The sequence below is a fragment of the Tachypleus tridentatus genome, chromosome 8 (genome assembly GCF_004210375.1).
Source record: "Tachypleus tridentatus isolate NWPU-2018 chromosome 8, ASM421037v1, whole genome shotgun sequence".
Classification (NCBI taxonomy): Eukaryota; Metazoa; Arthropoda; class Merostomata; order Xiphosura; family Limulidae; genus Tachypleus; species Tachypleus tridentatus.
Window position 1 is genome coordinate 114,690,860 of NC_134832.1, and position 13,521 is coordinate 114,704,380.

At 33.3% G+C, this 13,521-nt stretch overlaps 1 pseudogene across 1 annotated transcript in view; it reads left to right on the forward strand.

Annotated features, from left to right (window-relative positions):
• The window catches only part of LOC143223249 (microtubule-associated serine/threonine-protein kinase 3-like), a 122,582-nt pseudogene that overhangs the window by 81,097 nt on the left and 27,964 nt on the right, over window positions 1-13,521 (forward strand). The window contains exons 5-12 of the transcript XR_013012786.1: window positions 1,666-1,732; window positions 7,788-7,869; window positions 8,142-8,302; window positions 9,419-9,494; window positions 9,842-10,051; window positions 11,377-11,475; window positions 11,989-12,121; window positions 12,867-12,943. The product of XR_013012786.1 is annotated as a microtubule-associated serine/threonine-protein kinase 3-like (transcript). The remainder of the gene's footprint in view (window positions 1-1,665; window positions 1,733-7,787; window positions 7,870-8,141; window positions 8,303-9,418; window positions 9,495-9,841; window positions 10,052-11,376; window positions 11,476-11,988; window positions 12,122-12,866; window positions 12,944-13,521) is intronic.

A 13,521-nucleotide genomic window follows, 5' to 3' on the forward strand; every position in this document is an offset into this window, starting at 1 on the left:
AACGATACAGTTTAATTCAATTTAATTACTTTCTTGTCTCAAACTCTACAATTTCATTTTATTTAGCCCAGAACTATACGTATGAAGTATATTTTAAAAAGAGATAAAGGTTTAAACATTTTGGCTGTAGAAAAACACAAATATTTCAGCCTAGATATTTAGAAGGTAAATGTTTTCATGACTTATTGTTTGTTTGTTTGTTTTTGAATTTCGCGCAAAGCTACACGAGGGCTATCTGAGCTAGCTGTCATTAATTTAGCAATGCAAGACTAGAGGGAAGACAGCTAGTCATCACCACCCACCGCCAACTCTTGGGCTACTCTTTTACCAACGAATAGTGAGATTGATCGTCACATTGTAACGCCTCCACGGCTGGAAGGGCTAGCATTTTGGTGTGACGGAGTATTTTAACCCGTGACCCTTGGATTACGAGTCGACGCCTTAATCCATCTAGCCATGCCGGGTCTTTCATGACTTCATAGTAATTTTCAATCTATTACTCATGAGATATAAGCAGAACGTTTCGTGTGTCTAATTGCATGTTGTATAAAATCAAAACGAATTTTGAAGTTGTCCCAGAATTCTTGAAATCACTGTAAAACTAAGTGTGAAACATAGCGATTCATAATTATGGACCAACCTTCTCTTTACTGCTTCTCAATGCTTGGGTTCAACTACTGATCACCTCATAACCTGAATCTTTATCGCTGGTTTTTGGTAGTTGTCGACTTCATTGTTTTCGAATACTGTATTCAAGATGACCTAGGAATGCTTGCGTGTTTAAAATATTTTTGAAACAAGGGAATGCAAACCATAAATCCTTAAACTCGCAGTTAGGCACGCCATTCGTTATAAAAGAACATCTCATAAATATATTATGATATATGTAAAATACATTTAGATGTACTATGGAGTTCGTATGGTTTAGTTATTTACAGTAGCTTAAGGGTAGCTGGAAAAGTTAGAAGACAACAACTGTCGCGCAAGATATTTGTGATCTCTATGAAAGGTGTTTTTATTATCATTAAAAATTACGTGAATACTCACGAATTAATTTATGGTATTTGTTTATAACGAGTAGACAAAGCGAATCGGTGGAGAGGAACATAATTCGTGTAACATATGTATGTAATATAGTGTCAACCTCAACATAGATTTCTGTTAAAACGTGTTAATTTGCATCAGTGCAGGCAATTTAAGAAAAAAATAGTAATTGTGTCTTGTGTTTTAATAGTTTTAGTTTTCAGAAATTTTCTAACATATACAAACCAGTGATTATTACTTGTAATAATTTTTACCTGAAGAAGACATTGATTCCCATTGTCATACGTAATATACAGTAAAGACAGTAAATAACTGAATAAACTATTGGACCAATAAGAAGTTATTAAACAAGCTCTGTAGTTTTCTACATTTATATGTGTTAGTGTTTTTATGTATACTCAGTATGAGATATTTATAACGAAATGCGAAACTGCATTATGTTTGTGCATGAAACGTTTCAAAAATGTTTTCTTAAATTCACTGCACTACTCTTCGTTTTTGTATTATATTTTTGAGAGCTGTTGCTTTGTTTTGAAACTGTATATCAAATACGGCATTTATCGCTATTAACATCATAAGATGTTATAAAAGTGTAATATTTGTTCCTGTATTTGTCTGTAGATGGCCAAGCAGAGAGCCCACGAAATTTATCCCCGAGCCAACATTTCCTCTTTCCGACAACTAGGAGGTAAGTTAGTAACAACATTTTGAACTTATATTAGATTCCATGTTTGAAAGTTATTTATAGTGTTTATTTCATTGCACATTGTATATTAACTGGTTTGTGCAATTCAGTACGTTAAAGCCAGCCAGGTAAAAAGGTGTTTTCTTATTAGCGAGAACGAACTGATCTATTAACTAAACATAATATCGAAATGATATTTTATTTGATGATCGACATAAGCTTGTAAATTCATGAATAAACTATAGGTAGCAAAACTAGTGAAAAAATCTCTATAATATTATTCAAACATTTACATTAGTTTCGAATGACATACAAACGTGGAATATAAAAGTGAGAAAGATAAGTGAACTTATTACGTAAATATCTCTTCCTTTGTAATACAGTATTGTTAACCCTCCTGTTGTTCTTCTATTTCTTAAACTTAATTTCAAACAGATTAAAATTTTAAGAAGAAACGGACTTTCACAAGTTCTTTAATGTCCTAGTTTCTTGATTAAAATACTTTTGTTTGATCTTAGCATTCTGTTGAACACTGTAACTATTAGCATTCTGTTGAACACTGTAACTATTAGCATTCTGTTGAACACTGTAACTATAAGCATTCTGTTGAACACTGTAACTATTAGCATTCTGTTGAACACTGTTACTATTAATCTTTTTCTGGAAATTATGCAACCACCACAGTACTTCATCCATTGTTGGTTGCACGTATTCTGATGGTGATGTTTACGAACTATTGTCTGACACTGCAGTTCACATTGTAACGGACTTCTACGAAGGATGTCAAAGTTAGCTCTAGACCTCCCATCTAAATAGACTTCCCACAGATCGTCCACTTTACGTGGACATCGACTTCGAAGCAAACTAAAGGCACAAATTACGCTATAGCTGAATCAGGAGAGCTGAAAAATAAAAACGCAAATTCAAGTTTGCTTTTGACGAGAACAGTCAATCGCTTCGAAGATGGCTGAAGGTTTGTGAAAGTTTGACTTGTGGGCCTTTATCAAATTCAAATCCTCTTTATTATTTCATTATCTATAACGGAAACACGCCTAACTTTATCTTACGAGCTTTATTTTGTGGTCAATTCATTCTCTTTGGTACCGTTGGAATCAGTTTGAAATGGATTAAGATATTGTTCAAAGACTTACTTCTGTCCTCAAAGCATTCTTGTAAGAGTTTGTTTTTAATCCTACTAAAAATACTGAACCCTTCCTTTTTTGAAATGTTGTTTCTCAGGTACCTGGCATGGCCAGCTGGTTAAGACACTCGACTCGTAATCTGAGGGTCGCGAGTTCTAATCCCTGTCATTCCAAACACGCTCGCTCTTTCAGCCGTGGAGGCGTTATAATGTGATGGTCTATCCCACTATTCGTTGGTAAATGATTGGCCCAAGAGTTGGCGGCCGGTGATGATGACTAGCTGCCTTCCCTCTAGTCTTACTTTGCTAAATTAGGGACGACTAGTGCAGATAGCCCTCGTATAGCTTTGCGGGAAATTCAAAACAAACCAAACCAACAAAACCATTAAACGAATATCCTTCCTTTGAAAGGCCTGTGACATATTTATTCAACTCTAATTCTATTCAGGATATCGCTATGTTTTTTTTAGATGGATTAAGCCATCCCAGCGGTGAATGAATCTGTTAAAATAAGTCCCAGTATTTTCCAATCTTTGTTATCAGTCGAAATGGAATAAGTTCTGAGAATACCACAAGATTAATTAGTCAAAAGAAATATTCAGTTATTACTTTGATTTTCGAAATAACCTCAATAATTAATTTATATATATATATATACATATATCACTGTATTTACATCTATTTGAATACATATCTTTATTTATTTCATAGTTTAATATATTTAAGTAAATAAAGTTCAGTATTATTTTACTGAAAGATTAACTATAACTTTAGTTTATATTCATTCAAATCTTACAGAAAATTATAACCTTGATATTGTTTAATAGTTTTATTGGCCCAAGAGGTTTACCTGAAGCATTGATTGAGTTCACGTCTACCCAAAAAATAGGTATCGATATTATTCTGTTGTTCTAACTTCCAAGAAAAAGACATTAGCACCAGTTCACTGCTTGAACAATGAGACGATTATTTTAACATTAATTTTTTGTGTAGTTTTCAAAGAAATCTAGTATTCGAAAACAAAACTGAAATCAATAAACAAACATAGCTGTTAAAAAAAACGAAGAACAAAATATATATTTACCAGAGAATAACGTTAACATGGTCAGCAAATAAAAAATTCGAACACTCGTATAAAGTAAATCAGTAAACTATTTATTACACAATACCAAAACTTACTGAGTCTTTAATAAAACACTGGTAAATCTGGAGCTCAGGATAATCTTTTTGACTGCTGGAGAAAAAAACATATACATTTTCACGCCACAAATACTTAAAGAAATATATCTATACCCCACTTTCAAATAAGAATATAGCTTTGGTTTCTTATTATTTTAGACTACCTATATCAGTCCTTTGTCATATCGTACATATCCAATGGTAGGCAACTCACACCTTTACTAACTCGCAGAGAGCCCTTTACATAAAACACAGAAGTCTGATAGGCTTAAGACAAATTTTATCACCGCTTAAATGATTTATGTTCAAAATGAGTTTAACTGCAAAATGCCTTAATAAAAAAGTCGATCGAACATAAAAAGAGTAACAAACGCCAAATCAGGCAGATTGTTACAACTTTGTTAGAGTTCGATTTTTTAGTGCTTTTCAGAAAGACTGATCCTGCAGCATGGCACAGTAGTTCAAGGTCGTGTCAGTTATCGTGTTAGATTACTCAGCAAACTTCTTCAGACTACAGTTTAGCCTAAAACTTCATCAAAGCGTTGGAACGAAAGGATTAGATCAGCTAATCGGAATGTCAGACTTCCCAGTGATCACCAGTGTTTTTAGCCAACTGTGAATACCCTAGTATCTTATTTGAATATGTTACCAAATCTTATTGTGTTTATCTAATAATTATTATATGACATGTTAGCAGTAATTCCATTCCAACTCGCTTGATAGATCAAGAATTCACTGACATCTTTCTATGATTTAGTTTGCATATTTCAGTGCTTAATTTTTTTGTATGCAAATGACATGGGAAATTATATACTGGACAAACTGACCGTCATCTAGTCGGCAATAGAATCCGGGAACATCTTGGTCTCATAAGAAGTGTGATAGAAACCATCCATCTGAATGCTGCATTAGTTGCTGGGAGCATAACATCGAAAATTTCTTTATACTGGGGTTCATATATGTATTACCTATCTACCTGAATAGTATTGTTAAAGTCACATGATGTTCCTTATAGGATTCTCAGTGTCTCTTTAAAATATCTAAAAATAAGGTCTGAACAAGAACATTGTATAATACCTTCATGTTTTTAATGCCGAAACAGTAATTTTCTACTTATTTTCTACTCTTAACGACATATGAGATAATGACAAGTGCAACCAAAACTATGTTCTTCATATGCTCTAGGTGCATACATAGTAAAAACGCTATACAATACAGTTTTCGCTGACCTGACACCGTTCACTATTTGATGACATGATCTAGAATTCTTTCTGTAACTATAAGAGGAATCCTGTATGGGAAACGTTTTTGTAACTGCTTAAAGTACGAAGGTTTAGAGATAATGTTGTTGATTCATACATAACGTGGTGTTTACAGCAACTTTCCGTAAAACTTGCATTTCTGAGCTATTTTTTATTTGCTATTAATTACTTTATTAATACATTCTGATGTAATAACATCAGCAGCAAGTGGATGATGTATTGGTTGCTCAAAATTACCTTATTGTTATTATTATTTCTTGGACGCTAAAAGGAAAATTCGTAATACCGTGCTGAACAGAGAGTTATAAAATAGTCAAAAAAATTTGCCACGCATGGCCAAGTGTGTTAAGGCGTTCGACTCGTAATCAGAGGGTCGCGGGTTCGAATCCCCGTCACACCAAATATGCTCGCCCTTTCAGCCGTGAAGTCGTTATAATGCGACGATCAATCTCACTATTAGTTGGTAAAAGAGTAACCCAATAGTTGGCGGTGGTGGTGATGACTAGGTGCATTCCCTCTAATTTTACACTGCTAAATTAGGGACGGCTAGCGCAGATAGCTTTCGAGTAACTTTGCGCGAAATAAAAAACAATAGTCAAAAATTAAAATGTTATATAGACTTGAAAAACAATTGCTGTTTTTAAGTAAAGTATAAATTGTTTAATTTTGGGTGTTTTTGAAATGATCTTCTATTTTTATAGCTTATTTTATATCATAGAAGCACAGACATTTTGTTTCATATCATTATTTGTACATGTTGTTAATTTAATGTAGTACATTCATGTTTGCGAATGTCTTAAAAAAGACCTTATGTTTATTATGTATGCACATTTTTGGAAATAATTATTAAAACATTGAATGCAATGGATATGAAATGCAAATATTGGAAGATTTCTCTCATCTTCGTTATAATAATGAACTGCACTGGAGTACATTCACATATTTACAATCTGCTTTGTGATTGGTTGTCATCCAAAGACTCAGACAGTGCCATGTCATCATCAGACTTACTTTCTCCAACAGTAATGTGGTAAATGGACAAATGACTGTCATCATAGAAACACCACATGAAAAACACATATAAATCAAAGTTTTGGATCATAATGCTAATCCATGCGATAGATTGACGCGATATTTTATGTTTTGGTAGATTTATGGAAACTTTGTTGAGGGAACGTAAGCTTAGTGCCGTTGATAATAAAAGCATGGTATGATCTTTATGTGTTATTCGACAATCGTGTGAAGATATCAATGAATCAACTATAAAACAGCTCTAAATGATACTTCTAGCACATTAATACGATGTGACATTAGTAGGGCTCCGACATGGCCAGGTGGTTTAAGGCGTTTGACTCGTAATCTTAGGGTCGCGGGTTGGAATCCGCATCGCACCAAATATGCTTGCCCTTTCAGCCGTGGAGGCGTTATAATGCGACGATCAATCCCATTATTCGACGGTAAAAAAGTAGCCCAAGAATTGGCGGTGGGTGGTGATGACTAACTGCCTTTCCTCTAGTCTTACACTGCTAAATTAGGGACGGCTAGCACAGATAGCCCTCGAGTAGCTTTGCGCGAAATAAAAAAAATCAAAACAAACAATTCAAAATCAGACATTAGTAGATGTTTATTTGATAAAAAAATCACTTATCAGGAAATATAAGATAAATCAAAGGACATAAATGGGCATCCGACTTCATTGATCAAGGCTAGATGAGGTTTTTTTTTACAGATGTATCTGAATTCATATTGCTTTGCAACAATAAATGAGTTAGTTTCACAGCAGAGATGGAAACAGAATCATTGTCGACATGTAATATCTACAGTGTCTGGAAAGAAAACGAAGCCAATGAAAGAACGTTTGCAATCCTCACAGAACTTCTATATGAGTATTATTAAGGCTGTAAGAGGCTGATGTGGAAATTAAGATCAACTGGCAAACAAACAATTTGGGTGAATTTTTTAGAGTAATACTGGGCGTTTGACAGAAATTTATCATACATTGATAAACTTATGTTAGCATAAGAACAAATTGTAGTGCGTTATTTGAATTAGATACAATATTATAGTACATTATACAACTTATTCGCTGTGGTTCTCTAATTGCTGTATATCAATGTAGTGAATATTGATAAATTGACAAGTTACTGCAATTACTAATTACTTGTGTTTTTTATGTGTATCGCTTGTGTACTCCAAAATTAATTCCAATGATAAGTATCACTATTCATTAATTAGGCACCAGATATGAAACTACGATACGATTTTGACTAAAAGAAATGACTTTCTTTGATTGTTTTTGCTATCATTATCAATGGGAAGCATAAATATTTTTTACAATCTTAATACTGGGTTTCATTAATATTAAGTATGCAAAAATATTTCTTAATGGTCTTCATGTAAGCTGGAGTACAAGTAACCGAAATAATATAATTTCTCAGTTACAAGTATATTAAGTATTTTGTGATATATATAACAGAGGAGAGATTAGGAGATGGTCCGTTGCTTCCCTCCCGTCCTCCGGATACACTTCTAATACAACTGAAAGTCCTAACGTTTCAGTAAGTATGTAATTTAAGTCTAACTTATGTTTTTATCTGTTAGTCAGGCCTGATAGTTTTGATTATCAAAAGGAAATTCAAACTAAAAAAACTACTTTATTTGTTTGAGCAATCAACTTAAAATAACAGCACGAGTTGTTTAAGTTTAATTACTTGTTTAAATGCTACCATTAACGTGATACTTTTAGAATGTTATTACTATGTAACAAGTCAGACAGTTTCTCTTTCCTAACCTAAGACCGTACTTGTAACACTTATCGAATATCTTTCAGTCTCGTTGTACCTCTCAAGAAAAGTATCAACTACTTCCTAGTCATCCTGCTGTAGAAGAAAGACGCCACCTACCGAGACTTAGCAGCAACGAGAGCACTCCAGGTATAGAGGAGGATGGTTACAAATCGCCATTATTGCGATCAAGGTCTAGAAGTTTAAGGTGATATTTTAATCCCTATACAAATAATAAAAGTATGAAAGGTTTTTGAATTTAATTAAAATATTTCTCTGTATTTTGAAATAGAAACAACTGATATTTTAAAAGTGGAAGTTTTATTCAGGAGTTTTGAAATTATAATGGCTTTTAGTTTGCTTGATTTTTGTTAAAATTTTGTTAATTCTAATTATTTTCTTGCAATTTAAACTACAGATGCTTTTGATCTGAAAAAGAAAGGAATTCCTATAGTAAATCGAAATATTTCATCACATAACATAATTTCTAATTATCTTAACTTTTCCCATACCTAAAGAGTTATACAAACTATATACAGGTCATTTTGGAATCTCCAAATTCTTTTTTGCAAGGAAAAATACATTAGATCATTTAACAATCAAATTATAAAATCCTACAAAAATATTAGATATTTCAATAAACATAGAAAATGTTGTTGCTTTTTCTAATATATTTAACATATTAATTTAGTTGCAGTGTTCATCATTAAGTTAATGTTTTTCTGAATCGTTTTGAAGGATAATTGATTCTTCAAATTGTTTGTTTTTAATTATCTACAAAGCAATACGAGGGCTAGGTGCGCTAGTCGTCTTTAATTTAGCAGTTTAAGACTAGAAGGAATGCAGCTAGTCATCACCATCCACTGTAATTCTTTTATCAACAAGTAGTGGGATTGATCAACACATAATAACGTCTCCATGGATTAAAGGGAGAGCATATTTGGTGTGATGGGGATTTTTCAAGGTAGCAGACTGTTCATAATTAAATTAGTGTTCTTCTGAAACGTTTTGAAAGATGGTCGCTTTATTAAGTTAGCAGAATGTTCATCATTAAGCTGGTGGTTTCTGAAACGTTTAAAAAAGATGGTGGTTTTGCTAAGTTAGCAGAAGTTGAAGAGCATCTTGAATAAAATGGAGTCAGCTTCTTAATTATCTGAGCTACTTAATGATTGTTTTCGATTGTCATGCAAAATTTAAAGATATGCATCATTTATCATGTGTAATAAAACACTGACTGTTATAAATAGAAGTAAAATATCTTTAAACAAAGTACGTCAAACAAATGTAGTTCAGTAATACTGAATTTTCATTTTTCCTTGGTCAGCAGTCCTGTGCGATCTCCTGGGATGGAAGATGATATTATCGTCATGAATAGTGTTTACAAGGAAAGATTTCCTAAGGTTTGCATACTAATATTATTTAACGTAATAAGGTTTTGGTTTAAATAGTGGTTGTCTAATATGTTGATTATATTGTAATTACTAATGTTTGTGTATGTGTTTATATAAGTTGTAGTATAAGTAATCAATTTACAAATGTTTCTTATGAAGTATATAACTCGACTTAGTGGACTGAAATCATTGCGAGAAACTCTTGCCGGTCACCTTTACTGACCCTTACTACAGGTTATTTCTCGTTTTTTATGAATGACTTTTGTGCTTATGATACATACTTACAAATCGATTAAAAAAACATCTCATTTATGTGGAGTATCTTGAAATTATTTCTGTCATGGTATCTCACTCAGGCCACACGTCAAATGGAAGATAGGTTAGAGAAATTTATTGAAGATAGTCAACAGTTAGACCAAGATCGCAACTCAGATGCTGTCACTCGTTTCGCTCACTTTCAAGTCATGGAAATGGCCAGAGATTGCCTCCAAAAGTCGCAAGAGAAACTCGTGACTTCCCGTTACTTTCATGAAATGTCAGAAAACCTCGAAAAACTTTACTCTGAGGTAATAATCTGAATTTTTCGTTTACTTATTGATTGCTTCAAGTACTATAGATGTAAATATATAAAACTTTAGCAGTTTGGAATTCATAATGATTTATAAGATGGTAATTTGGTTAGATTATTTTGGAAGATAGTAAAATAAATTTCCTAGATTTAGACAAATTATTGTGTCGTATAAGTTGCGTGTATAGTTTTTATTTTCATATCTGAACTCACTATTACAATTGGAAATACGATTGGTTATTTCTCACCTCAGTTAGCCGCAATTTATTCATATTAATGTCCCAGATCTCTTGTTGTCCTTGGAACAGCTTTATTCATCGTCGATCATAGGACGATGACGCGGATTCCATTGTAAGAACGATCTACAAAATATGGTGGCGCCATTCTTAAATCTCGCATCTCGACAAACTTTCTTCAGATCCCTTTTTGTACATGGGTTTGGATATTAAAGACAGCTTTAAAACAAATATATGAGAGAAAGTATCCGTATCATCTTCATTAAGACGTTTGTTGTTGAAAGTGACTGATGTAGTTCCAGGTTTTGTCGACAATTTTTAGTAACGAAAATAGTCACCGATTTTAGGGGTGTGGCTTTTAGTTTATCAATTTCAAAATCTTGGTTATTGTCGTGATAGTGGTACCCAAAAGATGTGTCCAACTTCATCACAATAACGTTGTTCAATTGAAGGCTTCTCTTAAGTAAACACAACCCTGATTTTGCAAATAAATGTGTTGCTCCAGATTAAGTTAAAGTGTGGTTTCGGAGCCTATTGCTGTCCTAATCACTCTGCTGTACGAGATTTTTTTGCTTGAAGCACGTTGAAAGTCGAAACGTTTTACCTTTGGTTGTACTTCGTTTAATAATCTTATTTTATAATTTTCTATTAATTTCTCCATGGCGTCATTATACTGTTGAATGGTTAACAATTCTCAGGAAACCAAATATGAACATACTAAGCAGGCCATCTGTGACACCAATCTCGCATTTATGGCGACACACCACTGTATACAAATAAAATAAAACAAATCGATTAAATAAAGTACGACTAATCTTCTGAATATGTTAATTATTTGAAATATTAAAAGCATTCTGTTATTTTTTTCTTTATCCAAAAATAAATTCGCTTGTTTTTGTTTTTTACTAAGTTTTTGTTTGTTTGTAATTAAGAACAAAGCTACACCATGAACTATCTATGCTCTTCCCACCACGGGTATCAAAACCCGGTATCTAGCAGTATAAGTCCGCAGTTTTACCGTTGTGCCACTGGGTTGCTACAAAACGTAATTACAGTATTTCACTTGAGGGCATTATTATTGTTCTAGTGTCGTGAGAAGTCATCCACAGCAACCAGTCATCTCAGAAATCTAATCAAGAACTTGTTACTGATAGTTTCAAGACCTGCCAGATTACTGGAATGTTTGGTAAGTTATACAAGAAAACAGTTGAGGTCTATTTTGATATTATTGTAAAATAAAATATGTCTATCTTTAATGTGGAGATATGGTATAATGAATAACAAATGCAAAACACACTAGCGAGAAATAATTACAAAAGTTAATACAGAATGTCAGTTAAAGGTAAGCGATATGCTATTGAGAAATTGAATTTCGGTCGAAATCGTCGATAACAGCAAGAGTACCCAACTGGTTAATCTGTGCATTCTAATCATTACGTGAATGGTATATTAAATTATAGCTACATTATTTACTAGATTACTTTGATTAGAAGCTATTGATAAAGAACGTTGTAATGTATGGTTTAATCAGTATCGTTTTTACAAGAATTATGTAAAGCTAAAATATGCAGTTCATAAGTTCTGGTCATAAGTCATTCCTCTTGTTCAGGTGAAAAGATAAGTTATGGAAATGATAATGTGCTCAGACCAGACTAAAGTTAAAATATGTTATTTGTTGGAAACGGTTCTTTATTTGCAGGAGTTTGATCCAGGAGATTTTTATAGGTTGTTAGAAGCCGTTGAAGGACAAGCTAAAGTCGTCCAAGGCGTGAAATTTGATATGCCACAATACATTATTACCAAACTAGGACTAAACCGAGACCCCCTTGCTGGTACGTTTCTTTACAGTCTCGTTTTGCAGTCATTACTTGTCTCAAATAAAAAAAATGTTTTAAGGTGTGGAGTATCTTACAGGTATTAGTAAGTTGTGGTTTGTTTTTGAATTTCGCACAAAGCTACTCGAGGGCTATCTGTGCTAGCCGTCCCTAATTTTACAGTATAATACTAGAGGGAAGGCAGCTAGTCATCACCACCCACCGCCAACTCTTGGGCTACTCTTTTACCAACGAATAGTGGGATTGACCGTAACATTATACCGCCCCCACGACTGGGAGGGCGAGCATGTTTGGCGCGACGCTGGCGCGAACCCGCGCCCCTCAGATTACGAGTCGCACGCCTTACGCGTTTGGCCATGCTGGGCCGGTAAGTTGTGGAGTATCTTACAGATATTAGTAAGTTTTTAAAAGCAGGTGGACCGTACTTTTTTAGAATTAAAACTAGAACAACATTTGTTTCGCTGAACAAAGATAAACGAGTTATATATTAATTAGGATAACAATAGTAGAGAATGCTACCAATGAAGTTTTGTGCTATTGATGTCTGAAAGTATTTACTGAATTGTTTGTTTAACATACACCTTCAAACTTTATTTGTTTGTGATCGTTGACAAATGTAACTTAGTATGTAAAAGAAATAACAATTAAACTGGTTCTATGTGTACATTTTTAAAGATATTTTTAAGAAGATCAGTGTTTTAAAATTTCAGGTAAATAATTCTAGAATCTGTCAATTCTATAGATTTCACAAGCAAAGTTATTACTGGTGAATCTGGAGATGCTGAGCGTCTGGACAAAATTATACAAGAACAACTTGAGGTGTGTCCTTTCAATATACGTTTATCTTGGGTATACCTTTCATATTTTCACCGCACTATAATTACATATATGTTACTAATATTTCTTGTTTTTTATATCCTTTTTCAGGTTATTATAGATATACATTTAGGGGCCCCGTTTTTATGATAAGATTATATTTTTGAAAAACTGATGTAAATAAATGAACTGATAACTGACAGATTGGTATCTGTTGCTAATTAGGTTTAACATTTTTATTCATAAGCTTATTGTTTCAGTATATCTAGGACTGTATTGTTATCATTTTAGGCTTAACGTCCTTAGTAAGAACATTTTCTTTGTTAATAGTTGTCGTTAATTAATTCTATTCCCGGCATGGGACGCTATATTTTGCCCCCTACCAGTACGGCGGTATGTCTACGGATTTACAACGCTAAAATCAGGGCTTCGATTCCCCTTGGTGGCTCAGCAGATAGCCTCGATGTGGCTTTGCTATAAGAAAAACACACTGTCGTTAATTAACAAATTTTATTACTGATACTAAATGATTTCTAGACATGATCATATTTTAAGTGATATGATCGATTTATAATTTTTTC